The sequence below is a fragment of the Arvicanthis niloticus genome, chromosome 4, assembly GCF_011762505.2.
Source record: "Arvicanthis niloticus isolate mArvNil1 chromosome 4, mArvNil1.pat.X, whole genome shotgun sequence".
Lineage (NCBI taxonomy): Eukaryota > Metazoa > Chordata > Mammalia > Rodentia > Muridae > Arvicanthis > Arvicanthis niloticus.
The window spans coordinates 4,666,452-4,691,814 of record NC_047661.1 but is presented as its reverse complement, the minus strand read 5'-3'; the positions used below and the strand labels follow the sequence as shown (position 1 = coordinate 4,691,814).

The 25,363-nt window shown below is 34.8% G+C and overlaps 1 long non-coding RNA gene and 1 other non-coding gene across 3 annotated transcripts in view; one reads left to right on the top strand and one right to left on the bottom strand.

Annotated features, from left to right (window-relative positions):
• The window catches only part of LOC117707673 (uncharacterized), a 452,126-nt gene that overhangs the window by 120,993 nt on the left and 305,770 nt on the right, over positions 1-25,363 (top strand). The gene's annotated exons all lie outside the window — the stretch shown is intronic.
• On the bottom strand, positions 21,045-21,147 carry LOC117708090 (U6 spliceosomal RNA). The gene has a single exon (XR_004606796.1). It is a non-coding gene; the product is annotated as a U6 spliceosomal RNA (small nuclear RNA).

Here is a 25,363-nt window from a genome sequence, read left to right as displayed (position 1 = left end):
AATTCTCATGATATTAAGGAGATAGGCTGGATAAAGGATGGTAGACAGTTGTGGCTCAGTAGGTATGTGAGATGCTGAGGTTAATTGGCTCAATTCCTTCAGCAAATGGATTCAAAGAAAGAATGTCATTTCCTGAGAAGGTATTTCAAGAAAGTGGGTGCATAGAGATTAGTTAGTGAGGGTTTTGTTTTAAATATCTCATGTAAAGCACAGGCATAATATTCATGTGTAAGAGCTACAAAGTCTTAGGCACCTGCATTTGTGCCCAGAAGAAACGAAATACAATAAGTGGTGGTAAAGTTGGATTTGGTAGTAGTCCACAATTGAAGTGAAGGCAGAAGGACTAAATTGTGTTTTTGCCAAATCTTTATGTTGAAGTTCTAGACTCAATGTACTTGGAGATAATGTCTTTAAAAGGTCAATTAAGGCCAGTGATATAAAGGGTACCATTCTAAGGCAGGAGAACTGGAGTCCTTACGAGAAAAATGGAGATCTATAGCAGTGATGGATGTTCAACATAGGAAACACATCTGTACACCTGAGTGTGGCCAGTCCTGAGCTGAGAATCAAAGTCTGATAAGAATTTCATCGTGTCTGAACCTTGATCTAGGACTTCCAGATATAGGATCTGTGTGAAAATAAGTTCATATAATTGAATCTAGCAAGTCTATAGTATTTTGATTTGGAAGCTCAAGAACAGTATAATCAGGAAAAGTCTATAGGGGCAGGAAAAAAGACAACTAAATGCAAAACTCTGGAAAAATAGCATCACTTCTACATGAGAGGGCAGATTTATGGAGCAGCATCTGAGGGAAAATTTCTAGGACAACTGAGATGTTAAAGACATAGGGCAGAGCAACCTGAAAGATGAGGATCAATTTAGGGGAAGTGAGGGAAGGAGTTAGAAAGTGGTTATAAGTTCATGAGACTTATACAGAGAACTTAACACATTGTACAATGTGGGTTTCTATATAAGAGACAATGAAAAGAAGGTGCTAGGGCAAGAAACTTGAAGATGTTGAAGATTTAAATCATAATTCACAAAATTTCTTTCTGATTTAGAAAAGACAATGAAACTAAAGTATATTTTGTTCCTATAAACAATTTAATGATTGGCAAATATAAGAAATACTGTTTTCAGGCACTGAAAATAATTATTGTTAAAGAAGTATGATCAAATCACAGAGGAAGAAAGCAAGAGAGGGAACAAGAAAGAGTGAGAAATTAAGGAAAAAAGGAAAATGAAATAAAGCATCAAAATTATTGAATAACTTTAATTGACCCAAGATAAGGTAAATATCCCACTTACCCAAATGAAAAATCTTGTGACTGATGAGATATCATGTCCAGTCATCTAAAGGATATTATTAGAGGAAAATGTGAATTTGGAGTAAATTAAAGGCTGCTTCATTCTTGCCTATAAACCCATACCTTGTTAAAATAATATAATTTTATCTTAGGTTTTTTTGTCTGTTCTAGTGCTAAAATAATCTGACCAAAGCAACATAAGAGAGAAAAAGCTCTATTTGGCTCACCATTCCATGTTCCTGTCTGTTTTGGAAGGAAAGTCATAGGAGCATGGGAGATTACACTGCACTCCCATTCAAGAAGCAGAGTGTGATTTATGCATGTTTTGTTATTCTCAACTCTTTCTCTATTTTAGAGTTCCCAGGATCCTAGTTAAGGTATGGTTTCAGGCATGGTTGTTAGCTAAGATAATTTCCATCTCAGGTATGTGGAGAAGCCTATCCCCAAGCTGGTTTTAGTTCCTTTCATGTAAACAACACTAACCACCACAGATTTCTATTAACTTGTTCCAGATAAAGAACTTCAAGAATATAGGAATCCAAGAATGTCTAGCACCTGTTTATCTATATATCTATACCTATACATCTATAGCTATATTTTTAAAACTAAAAAAATAAAATTTACAATGTTTGGTAACCATTAAAAATTACCATGCATGCAAAGAGGTAGAAAAACATGGCATGCAATGAAAGGAAATTTGAAAATAAGCAGACACAAAAATGGCATAAACAATAAGCTCTCTCAATGATGATATTCAGATTGTTATGAAGGCTTTATTCATATCTATAATTATTTGCTAATTGAATACATTGATTAGAATTATTAGTTGAATATATAAAAGATAGTAAATCCTATCACAAAACTTATAGAAGACAAAAATGTACATTATGGGATAAGCATACTGTATTGTATTAATAGGAAAATCTAAACCACAGAAGAAAAACATCCGTTGAGCTGAAGACAAAAAAGGCAAAGTACCTAAATTGGAAGGAATAAATTCAAACCCATAAAATTTAAATTGCTAAAGGGTCAAAAATATTTGTAGAATTAATACCTGGAAAAAAAATAAAGTTTGCAAGAAAGCAAGACTTTGGGAGAACTTTTAGTCAAAAGCACAGCATAAACCTTTTAGAGAAACTTAAAAACTTAGGATCTTGGCGACAGAGGAGTTGAGGTAGGAGTAACAGTAGAACACATGGAATTGATGCCAGTGAGAGGTAGTGGAGTAAATCTTTAAAATTCTGAAAGAAAGAAAATCTGTGGCTAGAAATAGCTTTCAAAGTGAAGTTGAAAGAAAATATTTTTTTACTATTAAAAGGCAAAATTTTTTACCTAGAGAACCTATGTGCATAAAATAATAAAAATCCCTCAGCATTAGAAGGCAAATGAGACTCTATAAAATGGCTTTCTACAATCAAGTACATCAGATATATTAAATATATGAGTTAATATAAATGATTTTACTTTTACTTTAATAAAAGTAATGGCATAATTGTATAAGATTAGTAAATGCAAACCTCATGAAATAAAACAGTGGTTGTGAGAGAAAAAAAGTCAAATATATTGTCAAAAGGCTCTTAGACTACATGTCAAGTTTTATAAATTAATCTATATACATATAATAGGTGAAGGTGCTAACAAACTGAGGGTATATAGTTGTGTTAAATACATACATATATATGCACACATATTAAATTGTTAGTCCATACTTAAATTGTTACACCCCATAACAAACACAGAATGAACAGTCAATAGCTAATAAAATCAATAAAAAGATAATCAGGAAAGTACCACATTGATCTCAAGCAGTAGAATAAAAGGGAGTGAAGAATTAACAAACTCCATAGAGATAAAGCCAACACCAAGATGAGAGATTTAAATACAAACACATTAGGAATCACAGTAAAAGTAAATTGTGCAATATTCCTATTAAAAGATTGGAATTCTCAGATTAAATAAAATAGGTCAACTGTATGCTGTCTACAGGAAACTCAGTTTAGAGATGTGTAAAAATGGGTTAAAAATTAAAGGAGGAACAGAGATATACTATGCTCACATTAATGAAATAAAAGCTGATGGTAATTTGAAATTATAAAGCTAACTTGGAAAAGCTTTGGAGTTTCTTTTTTAAAACTAAATACATACCCACCATACAATCCAGAAATTTCAAGCTGAGTATTTATTTAAATGGATAAAAGTATATGTCTTACATTTTTTTTGTATTAAAATTCATAGAAGCTTTGTTTGTAATAGTTAAAAAAATCTTAGAGATTCTAAATGCCCATCAATAGTTTTTAGAGTTAAATAAATTGTGGGTAATTCATAAAACAAATATTACTCATCAATAAAATGCAATGGTTTATAGATGCACATAACAGCATAATAGAGCATCACAATAATTATATTGAATGTAAAAAACATACAATTTTTATTTCAAAAACTCTATGGGATTTTTCTCTTTAAAATCTGAAAATAAGGAGATCAGTGTTTGCCTGAGGATAGAAAAGATAAGAGCGATAAAAGAAAATGAGAAATAGAGAAATCTTTGAATATGCTGGACACAAATATCTATTTGATTATTGTTGATGGTTTCAGATTTTTATTTCTGAAATACTATTATAGTGTGTGCTAGCTATGTAGCTTTCCCTTATTATATATTATTATATCTAAAAGAAAATAGTCATTATCTGAAAATTTCCGGAAAGCTGGTTAAATACTTGCCACTGTTAACAGGAAGAATTGAGAAGATTCTGATGTTGATTATGACTATATTTTTGCATAACTTTATACAATTCATTTTTAATCAAAACTAGATGTTTGGTTATGGAAACAAAGACTGAATTTTTCATAAGACAAATTAGCTGTTTTCTAGAAATCACAACCCATTTTTAAAGTAATAGAATCTAATATTGAGTGAGAAGATTCAGATCTTTGGGAATTAAATCGGCTGTATAAAGCATTTTCACTGATACATGAAATCTGAAGAAATTCTGTAAATGTTATCACAAAAGAGTTAATGTAGCAGAAAGTGTCACATTTTCTTCTAGTGCTTAGGAATTTAAGAGAATATGAGTTAATATATTTTCAACTATCTTGATAACATGCTATATTAATAAATGTCTTCTAATATAATATGTGGTCTACCAGTTCACTTCATATCTTCCTTGTACTTTTTAATAAACTGATTATAGATGAGCTTTAAAGTACTGAATAACAATAGATAGAGATTATGTTTAGTTCATTGCTTAACCTATAGCCCTGGAATATTAGCTTTCAAATAAATCTAACAAAAATATCTCATTTAATTGTTCTTAGTCCTACCATTTGTATTGTTCCTGTGTACAGCACCTTGCAATCTGAGAATGTAGTGTTTTCAAAGGGCAGGCTTTATATAAGCTCTGTCTCTTCCATCAATGTTATGATTGACTGCAATTTAAAAATACCAGATGGCTGACTGTAATCAAACAACAATATAATAGAGAAAGATTAATCCTGATTTCTGAGTATGATATTAAGCTTTTGAAAGCCTATTTCTGGATAACCTCAGCTGATTGATTTATGATGCCTTATACCTAAAAAATAGATGCTGTTATGCTTGAGTTATGGGTCTAGATATGTCAGAATTCACTATTATAAAAATCTCAGGATATGATCTCAGATCACCCTTGTAATGAATTCATGTTTATGTGCATAACTGCAAATAATATGTTTAGCTGTAAAATGAATTTGATATCACAATAAAAACTTTCTTGATCCTATTATGTGGTACATGCAGGTGAGACTTTTTTTTAAATCTCATTCATCACATTTCTCGATGTCATATTATCTGTGAGTAATTGGATGACAGCACTAACTTTCTTTTTTCATTTTTGTGCCTCCAGAAACAAGGGGAGAGCATTTGTTCAACTGACAAATAAATAAATTGGAATGATGGTATTCAGTAATTATAGCCATCTTTGAGTCTTTAGGTGTTAACTCACATTATTAATGATAGATTTGATATGCATGTTATAAAATGGAAATTTACTTTTGTAGCATCTAAACATTTTATTTCATGGTGAGCAGTGATAAGTTAGTGATACTCTTAATGAAAGTGCAACTGTTTTCAAGGCTGATAGGAAAATTGTAACTTATTTTTATTATTGTCTACTTCTTAAACCGATAGGCATACATTTTATAAAAGAGATATCATGAATTTGGTTACTTGTCCCAGAAGAAGACTATATGTGTTTTTCTCTTCGCTAAAATATGCCAATTCACATTAGAATTCTCTCCAAGTCAGTGATGTGCTTGGCTTTAGGGTGTTCTTGGCACCAACACATGCTGACCTTGCAACATCCCGATTAATAGGTGCATGTAAATCAGCTTCCTGAGAGTATCCTTAACAAAATCATAAACATTTAGTTGTACCTCTGTTGCATTTGTAGGACAAACTTTGATCCCAGTCCACATAAATTTAAGCACTAACTTTCTTTTAGAATTCTGAGCTTATCAAATTGTTTACTTCAGCATACGATCCCTGGCTACTGTTCCCAAGAAACTGAAGAAGGCCCTTATCTTCCCTATCCTCTTCTTTTACTGTAAAATGTGTTTATCTTTTTGTAGGACGGTTCTTTATTTTTCATTTTGTCACTTAAGGAAGATTTGAATATTATTGACAATACCTAATCCCTCTTCCATATTTTTTCTTGTTCAGTTCTTTGTTTCTTTCTTTGTTTCTTTCTTTGTCTCTTTCTTTGTCTCTTTCTTTCTTTCATCTCTTTCTTTGTCTCTCTCTCTTTCTTTCTTTCTTTCTTTCTTTCTTTCTTTCTTTCTTTCTTTCTTTCTTTCTTTCTTTCTTTCTTTTCTCCTTAATCCTTCTTTAGAGTCCAGTCTTCATTCACCTTCTGGTCTGCCCCTCCTCCCCCCATTCCCCATCCCATCAGTCCTTCATGCCCCTGTCTCCAAGAAGATAGACCAACCCCCTACCCCCCACCTCCCCACATCTCCCTACTCCCTGGGGCCTCAAGTCTCTTCAGGGTTAGGTGCCTTTTCTCTCATTGAGGCCAGACCAGGCAGTCCTCTGCTGTATATGTGTTAGGGGCCTCATATCAGCTGCTGTATGCTGCCTGGTTGGTGGCTCAGTGTTGGAGAGATCTTGGGGCCCAGGTCAGTTGAAACTGCTGGCTTTCCATGGGGCCACCCTGTTCCTCAGCTTTTTCCAACTTTTCCCCAATTCAACCACAGGTTGGTCTTAGTATCATTATTTAAATAGGCTCATATCTCTCACCTATTAATAATCTTTATAAACTTTATACTTTATGGTTTGTTGTTGCTAAATCTCTCTTAAACATTTGTGGACTCTTATAATATTTGCTATTGAAACCAGAATTTAATTTTGTAGCCCATGTTACTATTGAAATGGTAATGTAGGTCAGGGTGGTTGCTTGTATGCATACTGGCCTTCTGTCATTTTTATATGTTCATGTTGTTTTCACTCTTCAGTGTGTGGGATGGTTTTATAATTCATTCTGCCATTCAAATTCCTTCATAAACCCTGTCATGTCCTGTTTGTAGAAAGTTCTATAAATACTGCTCAAGACTTATATTTGATATTGGCATACTGTGTGTAATTGTAGCTCAATTCTTTTTAAAACTGTTTCACATGGCTCCTTGATTAGTATTTCTCCTAATTTTCTCTGACTATTTGGACTCTTTGTCTTAGGCTACTCTGCCTTCTAGCCATTCCCTGTCTTGCATTCCCAAGTAATTTCCCCTCAGAGGTGAATCCAAGGCTCCATTTTTTCTCATTGTCATATAGTCCCTGGATGACTTTATTTGTTGTCCTTGAAGTACATCTATTTGCTCATCTTCTCAAACTTTCATCTCAGAGCTATTTGAGATTATATTGAGATATAGCTAGAAATAAAGTATCAATCTCTAAAATACTTAAGAGCAGAAATGCTTTGGATTTAACATAATTTTGGATTATAGGATGTCTTCCTATGTATAATAAAATGTGGGGATGTGAACAAGTCTAAATATATGTCACTTATTTTTCATATGTATCATGTCCATATAGTCTGAATTTTGTTTTATGTAATAATTTAAGCATTTTGTATATAAAAACAAAGTTTTGTGGAATGGGAACTTTTCATTTGTATTTTAACAGTGTTCAGAAGGATTTGGTCTTTGGAGCACTTCAGGCTGTTAGCTTTTGGATTAGGACATTCACTCTATGTGATCTGAAGACCTTGACTTGACTTGTCCCTTTGTGTGTGTGTGTGTGTGTGTGTGTGTATGTGTTATATTCATTTAAAACATATGTGTCTCAAAATGAATAATTTTTATGTCCAGTGTATTCCTTTCAGGCAGCATCTAGCGTCTGTCACTGTAGAGCACCCATATCTAGTTTACCACCAAATGGCTGTAGATGTTGCATTTAATATCACTCAAATAATTCAGATTCTCTTGTAACTTGTTTTTTTTTTTTTGGCTTACCTTATTCCTCACATTCCACTGCAGCCCTGTTTCTCAGCTATCTGACTTGTAAGTATGCATAGATGCAGGGAAGCTTACCAATGAACTCGAAACTAAGTGGTGATCTAAAAACAGCCAGAATGACAGCACAAGTTGACTTGTGAATGTTGATGGTCGATGCTTCTTAATGTGTCTTTTTAGATGTTGGTGGTCAATGACTGCTGAGAGAGAAAGAATCAGTTTCCTTCAGGAATGTGCTCCTTCATAGGATGTCCAGTGCCAAGTTCTCAGGATAATGATCCGAAGACAATGGATGGTTATATAGAAGGGAATTTAGAAATATTTTGTTGTTGAGATGATTGTGTCCCTGTTCCTTCACAGATAAGATGCTGCTTTTACCTGGTACAAAATGTGTACCTCTGAAATGTAAACTTTATAATCTGATCTAGAGAAATGTCATGGAAATCTGACATGGCCTCTGCTAGGAAAAAAAAAAAAGATCAAAAGGAAAGTCACAAGAAATTTATTATTTCAGCTGTTCACTCAAATGTCTGTGTGCCATATTTTGTGGTCCTATGTCTGAAATCCCTCAATGGTTTCCCAAATGAATGATTATGTGAATGATGAAGTAGATTTCTTTTTCCATTTATATTTCTTGGCTTCCTTGTTCATTCACTTGTCATGAGATGTTTATGTCATGAGGACTTCCTATCTCCTTGAGCTCCATATAAGCTTGGCTTAGGGCCACTGTCTGTGCTTCTAGACATTTAAATATGACCTAGAAATTTTCAAATCTGCTAGTAGGCTTTTGAATTTATGAATATTTTATTTTTAGCTACTACTCCTCTCTCTTTCTCCCATCTCTTTTATTTTTGCATCAAGTCAGTCTAAACACAAAAATCAAATCCTCCCAGAAAGACTGTATTAACTAGCTTACTTTCTATGACAATAGCACCAATACCATAGCATACATGAAATATAAAAATGGTCTGTTAATTTTAGCATATGTTTTAGGGGCTCCCAAGTTAAGGTGTCTCATGTTGCGATGGCCTTCTTTTGGCAGAGAGGTATCACATGATGTGATATAGTGCAGCACATCCTGTAAGACACAGAACATGTATATGTGGGTCTTTTTTCTATAAAGTCACCCAGATTCAATTATGGAAAGAAGGGTCAATGACTTCAATCCCCATAACCTCCAATGGATTTTAAACTACAAACACAAGACTACACATAATTAAACTTCAACACAGGTAATCTTACACACTCTCACTGTATTTAAGTCACATCTATTTGCAAATAATAGAGAATAGTATTTGCAAATAATTTTAGAGTGGAGGATGTTATTGCAGTAAAGAAAGGAAGGGATTGGTGAGAGATAAGAAAGTCATCTTTTATTTGAACAGCGTGGCCAATTACCAGCAGAACCTGGTGCAGCTATCTCTGAAACATTCAGTTCTGTGACTGGTCTTAGTTTCTACTGTATTCTATTTTTCAGTTTGACTGTTCTCAAATCTCTTAGGAAGGTTGAATTCCTCTTAATCTTTTACAAAATAGTTAAGCTTTCTTTGACTTTGCTGTCCTGGCTATTATTGTATGTATGTTCCATGTCTTCATGTCTCACTGTTACCTCAAGTGGTTTATGGAGAAATATGTTTGTAGTCAAATTCAGATCTTTTTCTAAAGCTTTTTCTACCTCATTTATTCTTTTTTTTTCCTTATTCACTTTACATTTTGCTTACTGCCCCCATCCTGGTCACCCCTCCCACAGTCATTCCCCATCCTCTCTACCCTTCTCCTCTGAGTGGGTAAGGCCTCCCCTTGAGTATTCCTCCATTCTGACATAAAATGTCTTTGCTCATCTTCTCCCATTGAGGCCAGAGAAGACAATCCAGCTAGAGGAAGATTTGGGATAGCCCCTACTCCAGTTGTTTGGGACTCACATGAAGACTAAGCTGCACATCTGCTACATATTTGCAGGGAGGTTTAGGTTCAGCTGGTTGGTTGTTCAGTCTCTGAGAGTGCCATGAGTCCAGGACAGTTGATGGTGTTGGACTTCCTGTGGAGTTCCTATCCCTTTAGGGCCTGCAATCTTTAATTCTATTCTTTGGAGTCCCAAAACTCAATCCACTGTTTGGCTGTGGGTTTCTGCCTCAGTGTGAGTCAGCTGCTGTGTGGAACCTCTAAAAAGACAGCCATACTAGACACCTGTCAGCAAGCCTAAGACAGTATCATTCTTATTCATTCATTCACTAAGCAAATGCTTATTGGTGGTATATATATGATGAACTAAATACTGTGCACATTCACACCATAAAGAATGAGCTCTTTTCCTTGATGTACCTGGTTTGATGAGGGTCCCATGGGCCATAAAGGTTATACCAGAGTGTTCAGAGACTATACAGTGGGAGCTCCAGAATTAGAACAGACCAAAGCTGTGTTGGGAGGGACTTGATTGGAGAGAAACATTTTTATCTTTTAGTTACAAAAGGCTTCTTGAAATTGTGGAGGTGTTTGCATGCAAAGAGAAGTTTGATTGCTATCAGATCATTCTTTTTATACAAAGCTCAGAGTTTACAGCAAACAGTCAGATAGATAAGGACTTTGCAACATAAGTTATTTTTGTTTGTTTTGTTTTGTTTGTTTGCTTGTTTGTTTTTTTGTTTTTTGGTTCTGGTCTTGTGAAAGCAGTTTAAGATATAGCACAGTGGAAATTTAAAAGTCGATATTATCTTTTAAAAATTGAATTTCTGTCTTTATATGAATTTATAAGACAACTCTCCAGCAAGCTGTGCTAAGTTGTGGGTCTTTCTCTTTTTTAAAAATTAGTGTTAAAGCTTTTATTCTTTTTCAGTTTATTGTGTGGATCAAATGAGAGAAGTATGAATATGTTATTTAAATGAATATATTTTTATTATAGCAACTGAGATTCACAGTAACAAAAAATCTTAAGTTTTAAAAGTTAAAACAGACAAATTTTAAAAATTTAAAGTTCCAAGTCTGAAAAAGATTTGATACAAACAGCCATGGCAGATGAATAAATCTTTTATAGCAAATTTCTTTTTTATTTTGTTTGCATTCGCTTGGCAACACTTCAAAATTGATGATTCAACTGAAAGTTGAGACACAGTAAATCCTGACTCTGCTTTTTCTCCACTGCAGTAGATTCAAGATGATGAAACCATGATTCTTTGTGCTGACAGTACATTCTAGCTTTTGTCCATTCAACCTGATAATGCACTTTGCCTGAGCAAAATATTACTTTCAAACTGGAGTCAGTTTATAGAATGGCAAACATTAATATTACTAGACAGACATACATGCACACAAGCAAACTAAAGTGTACAGGAAAGATCCTACTATTAACTGATTGTTTTGAATTAAAATTGTTTATGAAACACAAACCTTTACAGCAGACAGGCCCTTGGGAAAGAAAAGATATTTATTATGTTTGATCAATGTACATCAATATATAATTGTTATAAAAAAACCTGTAACAAATCATTTTATTATTAACTGTAACTTCATTTTTTTATGAAGAGAAACATGCAGATTAGAAACATCAGTTTAAATATATTGTTTTTAATTTGGAGTGTGTGTGTTGGTGTGTGTGTGTTGGTGTGTGTGTGTGTGAGCGCGCGCATGTGCATGTTCACATCAATGAAGTCTCCTGTGGATATCAGAACAATAATTTTCTGGCTGGAGTTACTGGAACAAACCTTGGGTCCTCTGCAAGAACAGTATATTCTCTTAACCACTGAGCCACCTCTCTAGCCTAGAAATCTAAGTTAGTGCATGATCACACATATCTTAGAAACTTCTAGCAAAGAGTCTCTAACTGAGCAAAATCATAGTGAACATTATGATTTCTATAGTACCGTTATAAGCTTAGTTGGGAAAACAAAGTGTTGGATGATTACATTGTTTTACTATATTTTGATAAATATTTATTTAAGAGTCAAAGTATAAATTAAAATGAAGCAATTCAAGGACAAAATTAAATGAATAAAATTATAAATAACTGTTAGTGCTGATTCTAAATAGTATATAGGTTTACTCTTCTAATTGAATTCATTCCAAGGACATATTATTCTTTAGCATATACATGATAAATAAACATTGAATTAAATTTAAATGTTATTTCAAAAATTGTCTAGTTACACAAAGCTTCCTTCCTTTCTGGCTGGTTTATATTTGCAATAGTCTGATTATTATGTTAAACTTTTATCTCACTAAATGAAATCTTAGGATTCTGATTTTATGTACATAGGAATAAAAACATGAACTAGTATTGTTTTGATCATGTTGAAAATAAATAATAAGCAATAATTGAGATTATTGGACCAACTTCATGTTGGGGCAGTTATAAAATTATAGAGTTGCCTGAAAGTGGCTGGGTCCCTTTGATCCACTGTCAACATCACTAAAGCCACACTGACCTGTTCATGAAAGTTGCCATCATCTGAAATGATGTTCTTTGACAAGTTAAATGTTTTATTTCTAAATTCTACAGCAAAGAGTATGTTTATATAAAAATTATCCAACAATTTTTACAATAATTATTCCATAAAAATACATTATTCCTGAGAGTGTCTGAAAGGAAAGATTCTTAAATATTATGGTGTTTTAATTGTATTTTGCTGTAGAATGACATTCTCTTGAGTGTTTGTGAAAATGAAGATGAATATGCAGGGATACATGTGGTTGATTTTGTACCAGATGGCCAGTTGCAGAGGCTGAACTAAGCCGAACTGATTGATTTGTTTTTGCCATATTGCATGTTGGTGTTAACCAGTGCTCACATCTTTCATGTACTCACATATTTGGTAGCTTGCTTTATTTGTTTACTTATTTATTTATCTAGCTCATTTTTAGAAAATTTCTTTGGATGACCTCAACTTTAACATGCTTTATTTTTATATCAAATGGTCACTTCTGTTGAACCTTTTGTAATTTTATATTTATTTATTTATTTATTTATTTATTTATTTATTTATTTAGATATAGAGGACGAAACTAAGTTCTATTTCTCCCACAGTCACTTAATGTTGTCTTCTAAGACATCTCACATCATTTCCTATTACATTATTATTTTTAAAAAGAGAGACAGGAAAAAAAATAAGTTACAAAGTGAGTAGTTGGGGATTGCGGTCCTCTACTAAAGAGTTATGCTAGTGGCTATTAGCCTACATACCCTCATTTGTAATTAGAGAACCAAAGACCCCGAGTCCTCCTAAATATTCCAGATCAAATGACATATACTGTTGAGAACCGCTCTACCCCAAGTTGGGGGGCCAAAATGTCAGGGATCGATCTATCAATGTTGGAACCTGCACTGCCAAAAGCCTTGGGGACTAAATTTTCAGAGCCCTCACCGCCCCAGGCTGCTCCGGTCAGCAGGTCGGGGTTCAGCAAGACAGAGAGTGAGGACGGATGCTAAGAATGGAGACCAGACAGAGTGTGATTCAATCCCATTTATTCTTCAGTCTCTCTTCTTCTCTCCAAGTCCCAAGTCTTGAGTTTCTAGTCCCTAGTTCCTAGTCCCTAGTTTCAGGTCCTAATCCTAGTTCCAGCTGTAATAAATCTCAAGTCCTAATTTCTCATTCTCTGTCCTTGGTCTCTTTTCCAGTTCCAAGTTCTTTCAGTTCCAAGTCTCAAGTTCCAAGTTCTAGTGTCTAATAATAGTTGTCTGTCTTGAGTCTCAAGTGCCTACTACTTTCTTCTGTCTGCCTCTCACCTTTTATATGTCTCACTTCTAAGCCACGCCCGTTAAGTCATGCCCTTAGGTTTTATCTCTAAATCACACCTTTAAGTCTTACACACCCAAGGGAAGATCCTGGGTATCTAAAGCAAGATGTTATCAGAGTGTGCTCAGCTGTTGTAGGCTATTGTAAACAAGTCTCTTGTCAGGGTATATGGCTCAAGATGGCTGCAAGGTTGATAGCTGCCTTCTGTTGGCTCTCCACAATATACCAATCCCTCTCTAAACTGAGATGAGAAACACATGAGCCATTAAATTTTTAACTATTAATATTTCTACTTTTATTTACCTAATATCCTTGCATGGGATTGTTCCAACTTTGTTCTTTTAAATTCTCATAACTATCTAGTATACACATGTCCCTTTCCTTTTTCCATTGAGTTTAAATAACATAGGAACATCACAATCAGAGTAGTCTCTGGTCAGGGCTCAGAAGTCAGCATCCCAATCTGAACTCTGCCTTGGGAGTAGTAGAAGCTTAGTTTGATGAAAAATCAGCAACCTTGAAGTTGTAATCTTTTCTCAAATCTCATAAAATTAGCTTCACACTTGTCCTGTGTTGCAACAAAGAGATACTGAGTAGGAAGCTTATCTCCTCTCTGTCTTGCTCATGACATCACATTATAAAGTCCAGACAGTCCCTCTTCTTGCCCATCCCAATGCTGGCTATAGCATTCCTGCAGAATGACATCCTTTTTGACTTCAGGATGCTTGCAACTTCACCAGCAAGTTGCTGGGGCCACTAACCAGTCCTTTGTTGTCAGGCTTAGCTCCTGTTCCTCCAGCCTCTGTTCCCACCCCAGGAACAAGTGCTAGCTGGTTGAGCACCTATGCTATTCTCTGAACTGGCTGGCTGAGGGATGTTTTTATTTTTTTCTTTTTTTATTGGTTATTATATTTACATTTCTGATTTTATCCTCTAACCCACCTTCCCACCACCCAGGGACCTCCTATCCCATCCACCCTCCTCATGCTTCTATGAGGCTGTGCCCCCACCTACCCCCCACCAACACTCCTCCCTCCCCACCCTCACATCCCTCCCACTCTGTGTTCATCCTTCATGGGACCAAGAATCTCCTCTGCCACCTATGCCAGAAAAGGCATTCCTCCCCTACATATACAGCTGGAGCCATGGGTCCTTCCCTATGTGCGCCCAGGCTGGTGGTTTAGACCCTGGGGAGCTCTGGTTGATTGGTATTGTTGCTCTCCTCATGGGGTCACAAACCCTTTCTGTTCCTTCAGTCTTCTCTCTAACTTCTCCATTGGGAAACCCTTGATCATATCAGTGGTTAGCTGTGAGCATCATCCTCTGAATGTGTCAGTTTCTGGCAGACCTCTAAGGAGACAGCTATATCATGTTCTTGTCAGCATGCACTTCCAGCCATCCACATAAGTGTCTAGCTTAGGTGACTGTACATGGGATGGATATTCAGGTGGAATGGTCTCCAGATGGCCCCTCCTGCAGTTTCTGTCCCACATTTTGTTTCCATATTTGCTCCCTTGAGTATTTCTGTTACTCCTTTTAAGTAGGACTGAGGCATCCCTACTTGGTCTTCCTTCTTCATGAGCTTCATGTGGCCTGTGAGTTGAGTCTTCACTATTCCAAGCTTTTGGGCTAACATCTGCTTATCAGTGAGTAAATACCATGTATGTATGTATGTTCTTTTGTGATTGGGTTAATTCACTCCGGGTGATAATTTCTAGTTCCATCTATTTACCTAAGAATTTCTTGAATTCATTAGTTTTAATAGCTGGGTAATACTCCATTGTGTAAATGTACCACATTTTTTTTGTATCCATTCCTCTGTTGAGGGACATCTGGGTTCTTTCCAGCTTCTGGCTATTATAAACAAGGATGCTATGAACATAGTGGAGCATATGTCCTTGTTATATGTTAGAGCATATTCTGGGTTTATGCCCAGGAGTGGTACAGCTGGGTCATCAGGTAATGCTATGTCCAGTTTTCTGAGGATCCATCAGACTGATTTCCAGAGTGGTTGTATCAGCTTGCAATCCCACCAATAATGGAGGAGTGTTCCTCTTTCTCCGAATCCTCACCAGCATCTACTATCACCTGAGTTTTTAATCTTAGCCATTCTGACTGGTGTGAGGTGGTATCTCAGGGTTGTTTTGATTTGCATTTTCCTGATTGACAATATCCTTTGCCTTACAGAAGCTTTGCAATTTTATGAGGTCCCATTTGTCAATACTTGATCGTAGAGCATAAGCCATTGGTGTTCTGTTCAGGAACTTTTCCCCTGTGTCTAGGTATTCAAGGGTCTTCCCCACCTTCTCTTCTATTAGTTTCAGTGTATCTGGTTTTATGTGAAGGTCTTTTATCCACTTGGATTTGAGCTTTGTACAAGGAGATAAGAACGGATTGATTTGCATCCTTCTACATGTTGACCTCCAGTTGAACCAGCACCATTTGTTGAAAATGCTGTCCTTTTTCCACTGGATGGTTTTAGCTCCTTTGTCAAATATCAAGTGATCATAGGTGTGTGGGTTCATTTCTGGATCTTCAATTCTATTGCATTGATCTTCCTGTCTGTCACTGTACCAATACCATGCAGTTTTTATTACTATTGCCCTGTAGTACAGTTTGAGGTCAGGGATGGTGATTCCCTCAAAATTTCTTTTATTGTTGAGAATAGTTCTCGCTATCCTGGGTTTTTTGTTATTCCAAATGAATTTGCAAATTGCTCTTTCTATCTCTATGAAGAATTGATTTGGAATTTTGACGGGGATTGCATTGAATCTATAGATTGCTTTTGGCAAGATGGCCATTTTTACTAAATTAATCCTGCTGATCCAGGAGCATGGGAGATCTTTTTACCTTCTGAGATCTTCTTCCATTTCTTTCTTCAGAGACTTGAAGTTCTTGTCATACAGATCTTTTACTTTCTTGGTTAGATTCACTCCAAGGTATTTTATACTTTTTACAACTATTATGAAGGGTGTCATTTCCTTAATTTCTTTTTCAGCCTGTTTATCTTTGAATAGACGAAGGCTGCTGATTTATTTGAGTTGATTTTATATCCAGCCACTTTGCTGAAGTTGTTTATCAGGTTTAGGAGTTCTCTGGTGGAAATTTTAGGATCACTCAAGTATACTATCATATCATCTGAAAATAGTGAAATTTTAACTTCTTCCTTTCCCACTTGTCTAATTGCTCTAGCTAGGACTTCCAGTACAATAGGTAGGGTGAGAGTGGGCAGCCTTGTCTAGTCCCTGATCTTAGTGGGATTGCTTCCAGTTTCTCTCTATTTAGTTTGATGTTGGCTACTGGGTTGCTGTGTATTGCTTTTACTATGTTTAGGTATGGGCCTTGAAATCCTGATCTTTCCAAGACTTTTAACATTAAGGGATGTTGAATTTTGTCAAATGCTTTCTCGGCATCTAATGAGATGATCATGTGGTTTTTTCTTTGAGTTTATTTATGTAGTGGATTACAATGATGGATTTCCAAATATTGAATCATCCCTGCATTCCTGGGATAAAGCTTACTTGATCATGATGGATGATTGTTTTGATGTGTTTTTGGATTGCTCTGTAGTATAGCTTGAGGTCAAGGATGGTAATTCCTTCAGAAGTTCTTTTATGATGAGAATAGTTCTCCCTATCCTAGGGTTTTATTTTTAACTCCAAATGAATTTGCAAATTGCTCTTTCTATCTCTATGAAGAATTGATTTGGAATGTTGATGGGGATTGCATTGAATCTGTAGACTACTTTTGACAAGATGGCCATTTTTACTATATTAATTCTGCCAATACAGTAGCATGGGAGATCTTTCCATCTTCTGAGATCTTCTTCATTTTCTTTCTTCAGAGACTTGAAGTCTTTGTCATATAGATATTTCACTTGCTTCGTTAGCGTCATACCAAGGTATTTTATATTATTTGTGACTATTGTGAAGGGTGTCATTTCTCTAATATCTTTCTAAGCCTGTTGACCCTTCAAGTAGAGGAAGGGTACTGATTTGTTTGAGTTGATTTTATATCCAGCCACTTTGCTGATTTTTTTTAAATCAATGTTAGGAGTTCTCTGGTGGAAGTTTTAAGGTCACTGAAGTATACTATCATATCATCTACAAATAGTGAAATTTTGACTTCTTCATTTCCTATCTGTATCCATTTGGCTTCCTTTTGTTGTCTAATGCTCTGGCTAGGTTTTTGAGTACTATGATGAATATATAGGGAGACAGTGGGCAGCCTTGTCTAGTCCCTCATTTCAGTGAAATTGCTTCAAGTTTCTCTCCATTTAGTTTGATCTTGACTACTGGCTTGTTGTGTATTTCTTTTATTATGTTTAGGTATGGGCCTTGAATTCCTGTTCTTTCGAGACTGTTACCATGAAGGGATGTTTAACTTTGTGAAATGCTTTCTCAGCATCTAGTGAGATGATCATGTGTTTTTTTTCTTTGAGTTTGTTTATGTGGTGGATTACATTGATGGATTTCTGAATATTGAATCATCCCTGCATTCCTGGGATAAAGCCTACTTGATCATGATGGATGATTGTTTGGATGTGTTCTTGGATTCAGTTTGGGAGAATTTTATTGAGTACTTTTGCATCGATATTCATACGGGAGATTGGTCTGAAGCTCTCTTTCATTGTTGGGTCTTTGTGAGGTTTACTTATGAGCATGATTGTAGCTTCATGGAATGAATTGTGTAGTGTTCCTTCTGTTTCTATTTTGTGGAATAGTTTGAAGAGAATTGGTATTAAGTCGTCCTTGAAGGTCTGATAGAATTCTGCACTAAAACTATCTGGTCCTGAGCTTTTTTTGGTGGGGAGACTTTTAATGCCTGCTGCTATTTCTTTAGGGGTTATGGGACTGTTTAGATGGTTTATCTGCTCCTGATTTAACTTTGGTACCTGGCATCTGTCTAGGAAATTGTCCATTTCATCTACATTTTCCAGTTTTGTTGAGGAGCCTTTGTAGTAGGATGTGATGATTTTTTTTAATATCCTCAGTTTCTGTTGTTATGTCTCCCTTTTCAGTTATGATTTTATTAATTCGGATACTGTCTCTGTGCCCTTTGGTTAGTCTGGCTAAAGTTTTATCTATCTTGTTGATTTTCTCAAAGAACCAGCTCCTGGTTTTGTTGATATTTTGTATAGTTCTTTTTGTTTCTACTTGGTTGATTTCAGCCCTGAGTATGATTATTTCCTACTCCTCTTGGGTGTATTTGCTTCTTTTTTTGTTCTAGCACTTTTAGGTGTGCTGTCAATTTGTTAGTGTATGGTCTCTCCAGTTTCTTTTTTTAGGCACTTAGAGCTATGAGTTTTCCTCTTAGCACTGCTTTCATAGAGTCCCAGAAGTTTTGGTATGATGTGTCCTCATTTTCATTAAATTTTAAAATTTTTAAATTTGTTACTTCATTTCTTCCTTGATCAAGTCATCACTGTGTAGAGCTTTTCATTGTTGTTTCATTATTGAAGGCCAGCCTTAGTCTGTGATCTGATAGGATGCAAGGGATTTTTTTTCAATCTTTTTGTAACTGTTGAGGCCTGCTTTGTGTCTAATTATATGTTCTGTTTTGGAGAAGGTACAATGAGGTGCTGAGAAAAAGGTATATTCTTTTGTTTTGGATGAAGTGTTTTATAGATATCTGGTAAATCAATTTGGGTCATAACTTGTGTTAATTTCACCGTGTCCCTGTTTAGTTTCTGTTTCCATGATCTGTCCATTGCTGAGAGTGGGTGTTGAACTCTCCCACTATTATTGTGTAGGTGTAATGTGTTCTTTGATCGTTAGTAAAGTTTCTTTTATGAATGTGAGTGCCCTTGCATTTGGAGCATAGATGTTCAGCATTGAGAGTTCATCTTGGTAGATTTTTTCTTTGATGAGTATGAAATGCCCTTCTTTATCTTATTTGATTACTTTTGGTTGAAAGTCAATTTTATTTGATATTAGAATGCCTACTCCAGCTTGTTTCTTGGGACCATTTTCTTGGAAAATTATTTTTCAACCTTTTGAGGTAGTGTCTGTCTTTGCCACTGAGGTTCATTTTCTGTATGCAACAAAATTTTGGGTCTTTTGTATGTATCCAGTCTATTAGTCTGTCTTTTTATTGGGGAATTGAGTCCTTTGATGTTAAGAGATATTAAGGAAAAGTGATTGTTTCTTCATGTTATTTTTGTTATTAGAGGTGGAATTATGTTTGTCTTGCTATTTTCTTTTGGATTTGTTGGAAGATTACTTTCTTGCTTTTTCTAGTTTGAAGTTTCACTCCTTGTCTTAGAGTTTTCTATCAATTATTCTTTAAAGTTCTGGATTTGTAGTAAGATATTGTGTAAATTTGTTTTTGTCATGGAATATCTTGGATCCTTCAAGTTATAGTGATTGAGAGTTTTGCTGGGAATTGCAGTCTGGGCATTCATGTTCTCTTAGGGTCTGTGTGATATCAGTCCAGATCTTCTGGCTTTTATAGTCTCTGGTGAGAATTCTGATATAATTCTGATAGGTCTGCTTTTATGTTTTACTTGACCTTTTCCCTCTTACTGCTTTTAGTATTTTTTCTTTGTTTCATGGATTTGATGATTTGATTATTATGTGATGGGAGGAATTACTTTCCTGTCCAGTCTATTTGGAGTTCTCTGGGCTTCTTATTTGTTCTTGGACATCTCTTTTTTTAGGTTAGGTAAGTTTTTCTCTATAATTTTGTTGAAGATATTTACTGGCCCTTTAAATTGGGAATCTTCACCCTCATCTATACCTATTATCCTTAGGTTTGGTATTCTCATTGTGTCCTGGATTTCCTGGATGTTTTGGGTTAGGAGCTTTTTGTATTTTGCATTTTCTTTGACAGTTGTGTGAATGTTTCCCATGGTATCTTCTGCTCATGAGATTCTCTCTTCTATCTCTTGAATTCTGTTGGTGATGCTTGTGTCTATGACTCCTGATCTCTTTCCTAGGTTTTCTATCTCCAAGGTAATCTCCCTTTGAGATTTCTTCATTGTTTCTACTTCCATTTTTAGATCCTGGATAGTTTTGTTCAATTCATTCACCTGTTTGGTTGTGTTTTCTTGTAATTCTTTAAGGGATTTTTGTGTTTCCTCTTTAAGGGCTTCTACCTGATTACCTGTGTTCTCCTGTATTTCTTAAAGGGAATTATTTATGTCCTTCTTAAAGTCCTTTGTCATCATCATGAGACGTGATTTTAGTTCTGAATCCTAATTTTCTGGTGTGATAGGGTGTTCAGGGGTTGCTATGGTGGGAGAACTGGGTTCTGATGATGCCAGGTAACTTTGGTTTCCATTGCTTGTGTTATTGTGCTTGCCCTTCACCATCTGGTTAACTCTAGTGCTACCTGCACTAACTGTCCCTGAATGAAGTGTGTCTTTCCAGTTATCTTGCTTGTGTCAGAACTCCCCTGAGTCCAGCTGTCTCTGAGATCCTGTGATCCTGAGCTCTTGTGTGGAAGAACTCCTGGGACTCAGGGTTCCTCTTGGATCCTGAAATCCTGCTGCTCTGAGTGCAGTGGTTCCTGTAGGATGGCTCAGGATATAAAAATATGGAACACTTCACAAATTTGCATGTCATCCTTGCACAGGAGCCATGATAATCTTTTCTGTATTTTTCCAATTTTAGTATTTGTGCTGCTGAAGCACTTATCTACTATTTGTAAATATGAACCATACAGCTGTCTATGCAGTGAAACAAGTGGGTATAGAATGTTTTATTTTCTCTAAAGCAATTCAATGTTTTCTGACAATAAGATGTTTTTGATACTAATCTCTCTCTCTCTGTCCTTAAAAATATAAAATAAAAATACCACTAATAGTAACTTCAACAAATCTAATCTTTAGCTACTATCTTATATGGAAGTACATTACATTCAATCCATAAGAAGAAAATTTCACAGTGATTACTGAGATATGGAACATGAAGAAACACTTTCTGGAAATCATGGCAAAACAATAGAAACAAGCTGCAATGAAATTTCTCCAGCACAGTGTACAAATTTCAAGATTCTCTTCAGCCTCCATAGATATTTTAGGAAAAATTTCAGAAAAAGGTACACAGTGTCAGATGCTAATCTATTTTAGTTTTCATTCATATATTTATTAATTATATCTAACGTCTTCTGTGAATGATGAGCAGATGAAGAATTTAATAAAGAAACAGATTTTATTGTGAAAGACCACTGAAAATGGCATTACTTAGAAATGAAATTTGACCTTTATTATTTGAACTGAAAGAAGAAAAACTTGTCTGATTGTTCAGAGAAGTTATCTTCTCTTTGTGACTGAAGTTGTGACTGAAAACATATGGATTTCCATGATGCTAAAATCATTCAAGACATCTATGTTTCCTACAGTGGTCTGGTGAGTCCAGCAGTGTGTGAACACCACAGACTATATAAAAGGAGGAGATTAAAGCTGTGAACCCATAGTACTTTATTGACCTGGGTCTCCACATTAACCTGATCTTATCCTGTAATTACTATGAATAGAATAGGGCTTATAGTTTTCTTTAAAAACACCCCAGGCCTTTTTATTCTAAGAAGAGATTTTCTATTCATGTTCTTTCCTTCTTTCCAGATTTACAGATTTGTAGCAAGACAAAATGAGTACAGCTTTTCTGGCACACTGGGAGAGAAAGATACCTAATGCTCACTGGCAACCAGTAACACAATTCAAAATGTATACTTTTTAAAAAACTTAACGAAGTTTTGTCTCATATTTCTAAGTGTGCAATTTCCTCTTGTCAATCATAAGAAATAAAAGTGATAAAGCTGGTTAACTATAAGAAGGATTTGGTTTGAAATTTAGAGAATTGTTAAACCAAACCACCATAATTATGTAATATTATTTACTTATCCTTTTGAGGAACACACCTTTGAATTTATATTAAAACCATCAGACATTTCAACCTCAGCAGAATGACAAATAGTCAGAAATGGGTATTTGTGTGATGCATAGTGCTGTAATTAATAGTTATTTTATTTTAATGTAGATAAACAGCTGCAGCTACCTGATAAGATATATTATGAGACTAAAGTAAGGCCTGATTATTAACAACTATAATTTCAAGTAATTGCAAGTAGTGCTATAATCAATTCACATTTAAAATGAGTTATTGTTTGTATGTAGTTAGCTGAGTTAAGCATTACAAAGCAAACAGAAGTTAGGTTGTATTATCATAAAGTCTTTAAAATATTATAAGGCGAGGCTGGAGAGATAGCTCAACAGTCAAGTGTACTTGCTGCTATTCAGAAGACCTGAGTTCAGTTTCCAGGACCCAGGCTGTAAACCACCTGCAACTCCAGTTTTAGGGAATCTGGTATTCTCTTCCTGCTTCTCCTGGTATTCCCATAAACATGTGACTATAAACACACAAAGACACACAAACATATAAATAAAAATAAAAGTAAAATTTAAATATTAAAATGTTTAATTCCTTCATTGATGTCTTTTTATTCTCACTGCAACTATACAAGACTGTAGATGGAACCCTTGATCCTTTAGATTTGAGTCTGCACATGACCAGAAGAATGGCTGTGTGAATCTAGGTCAGATAGAAACTCACATGCTAGAGAATTTTCTCTACATGCATCACATTTAATATGTCAAGTGAAAGAATATTCGGTGCAATTTTCATGAACACACTATTTGTCAAAGTAATTACCTTTCTAGGGTGTCAGCAGGAATCACTTTTTCCAGAATAGTAAATAAGATTAACTTATTAAGAGAATAAAAATGTTAGTTAAGGCTTTTTGAAGTAAATATTTGAAAATTAAGTATAGTTCAAGAATTTTGAGTTACAAAGTAAAGTTAGGCTTTGATGACTAAAGAACTTTCAATAAGTGACACAATTTCAATTCTTTTTAAAGTTCCTGTTTGGGACAGTTAACATATATCACACAGAATATTTGCTATCAGAACAGTATTTTAAGCTCTTTTATTATAATTTCTCATTATCTGAATAGAGAGAGTGTTACCAGTCAGCTTTGATTAGACTGTCAAAAATCTCCATGTGTTTTCCTCTCACTATGAACAATCTTTATCATGCTGTTAAGACATGAGAATTTAAGTTTTCACCAGGTGCAGGTAGTGTCTGATCAAATAAATTTGTTTTCTGGTATTCATTATGAGAACTTCAGTGCTTCAGAAATCCTATGTGCATAAAATCTAGGTGGGTTTCTATGATTCTATTTTAATATCTGAAGTTTCAATATTCAGAAATATTAATATCACTAATGGCATCTTGAAAATATATCAGGCTAAAAGAAGCAAGTTATGAATTAGTCTCTTTAAAACCCCGTGTGGGTATGTTTTGTATTTTGTATGTGACTGCACAATGAAATGCTATCTTTATGGTAGCTATTTTTATATTAGAATGAACAGCAGCTGGAAACAGCAGGACAGATTTCATCTGTAGGATTAAAAAGTATCTGAACATAAAACAGATCTATATCATCTAATTTATGGACACTAAGCATAGAAAAATATATAGTCATTGATTTATTATAAGTGGGTTGAATTTTCTCTCCTGGTGGGCTTTTCAAACCTTCAGTTGCTGTTCTTACTTTTGCTGCAAGAATATCATTTTTATCACTTTTTGTTAATAGAAATTTTTCATGAAAGCCAGCAAAATCAACCTAGATTCTGATTATCCTCTTTACACAAAATTGTTGATAGGTTTGGATCCAGATTATATCTCCACTCAGTTGATTTAATTCATACTGAGCTTTATAATAACCGAATGATTCATGAGTGAGAAGGAGCATTATAGCCTGCAGAACCCAAAGGGATTTTATTTGAAAAACATAAAAGGATAACATGACAGTAATTGAGAAGTGCCATCAGCAACACCTGCATGCTGGCAAAGTTCTATGGTTACAGCAAATACTAGTATATACATTTTGTCTTTGTCTTCTGATAAAAATAAGTTGAGAGAAAGGAAGAATAAAAGATTGCTCAAAGAAATTCCTTAGCAAGCACCTCTTAGGATATTCACATTAAAACCAAAAACCTTAAACGAAAAACCATTTCTCACTTAAACCTCCTTGTTTTGCTAAGGAAAAGCTAAAACATGACTTAAATGTTTAAATCAGCTTTACTTGGTTTATATAAGTAAAACCAAGTAGCATGAGTTTAAATGGTATGTTTTAAATGCAGTCTCTACTGTATTTTCATGTCCCAAAGATAAGTTATAAACAACAAACTGTTTTGCATACTGATACCCAGAATCAGTGACTACCAGTATGATGTTGGTTGTAATCTTTATTGAGTCCCGACAAGCAAGTGGGACTATGAGCAATGCATAATTTTGACACTTAGTTTTAGAATAACCATGGTTTCTTAAGTTCCTTCCTCTTTCTCAATATAAATAAATTAGTGAATATTTATGTTGACAGTAATGTGATATATAACACTGAATTCTGACATAAAATATAGAAACTTACATTAAGTAATTGTACACTTTCAATTGATCTATATTTTATTATTGAGATTCACAGTAATATTACTTGGTTTATAAAGTTTCGGTCAGTTGTATCATTAACATACTTAATGCCAATCATGAAAGACCAAAGGCAACCAGTTGCAGTGAAAGTGTTACCTTTATATTCAGAGAATGAAGCTTCCTTGATAGGCAAGGAAGCTCTTAATTAACAGGAATTATTTTTTAAAGATATGAATTCTTTTTATGTAAAGATACTTTGTAGTTTAATCTAACTATGTTGATTGTTCAATCATTGTGAGAACTGAATTAACATAAAGAATTTCTAAAACTTTCAAGATCTTTCTATATGTTCCTTTTCATATACATTTCCCTTTCATCCTACAACATTTTATTTCAAAATTATCTTTATTGAATAAG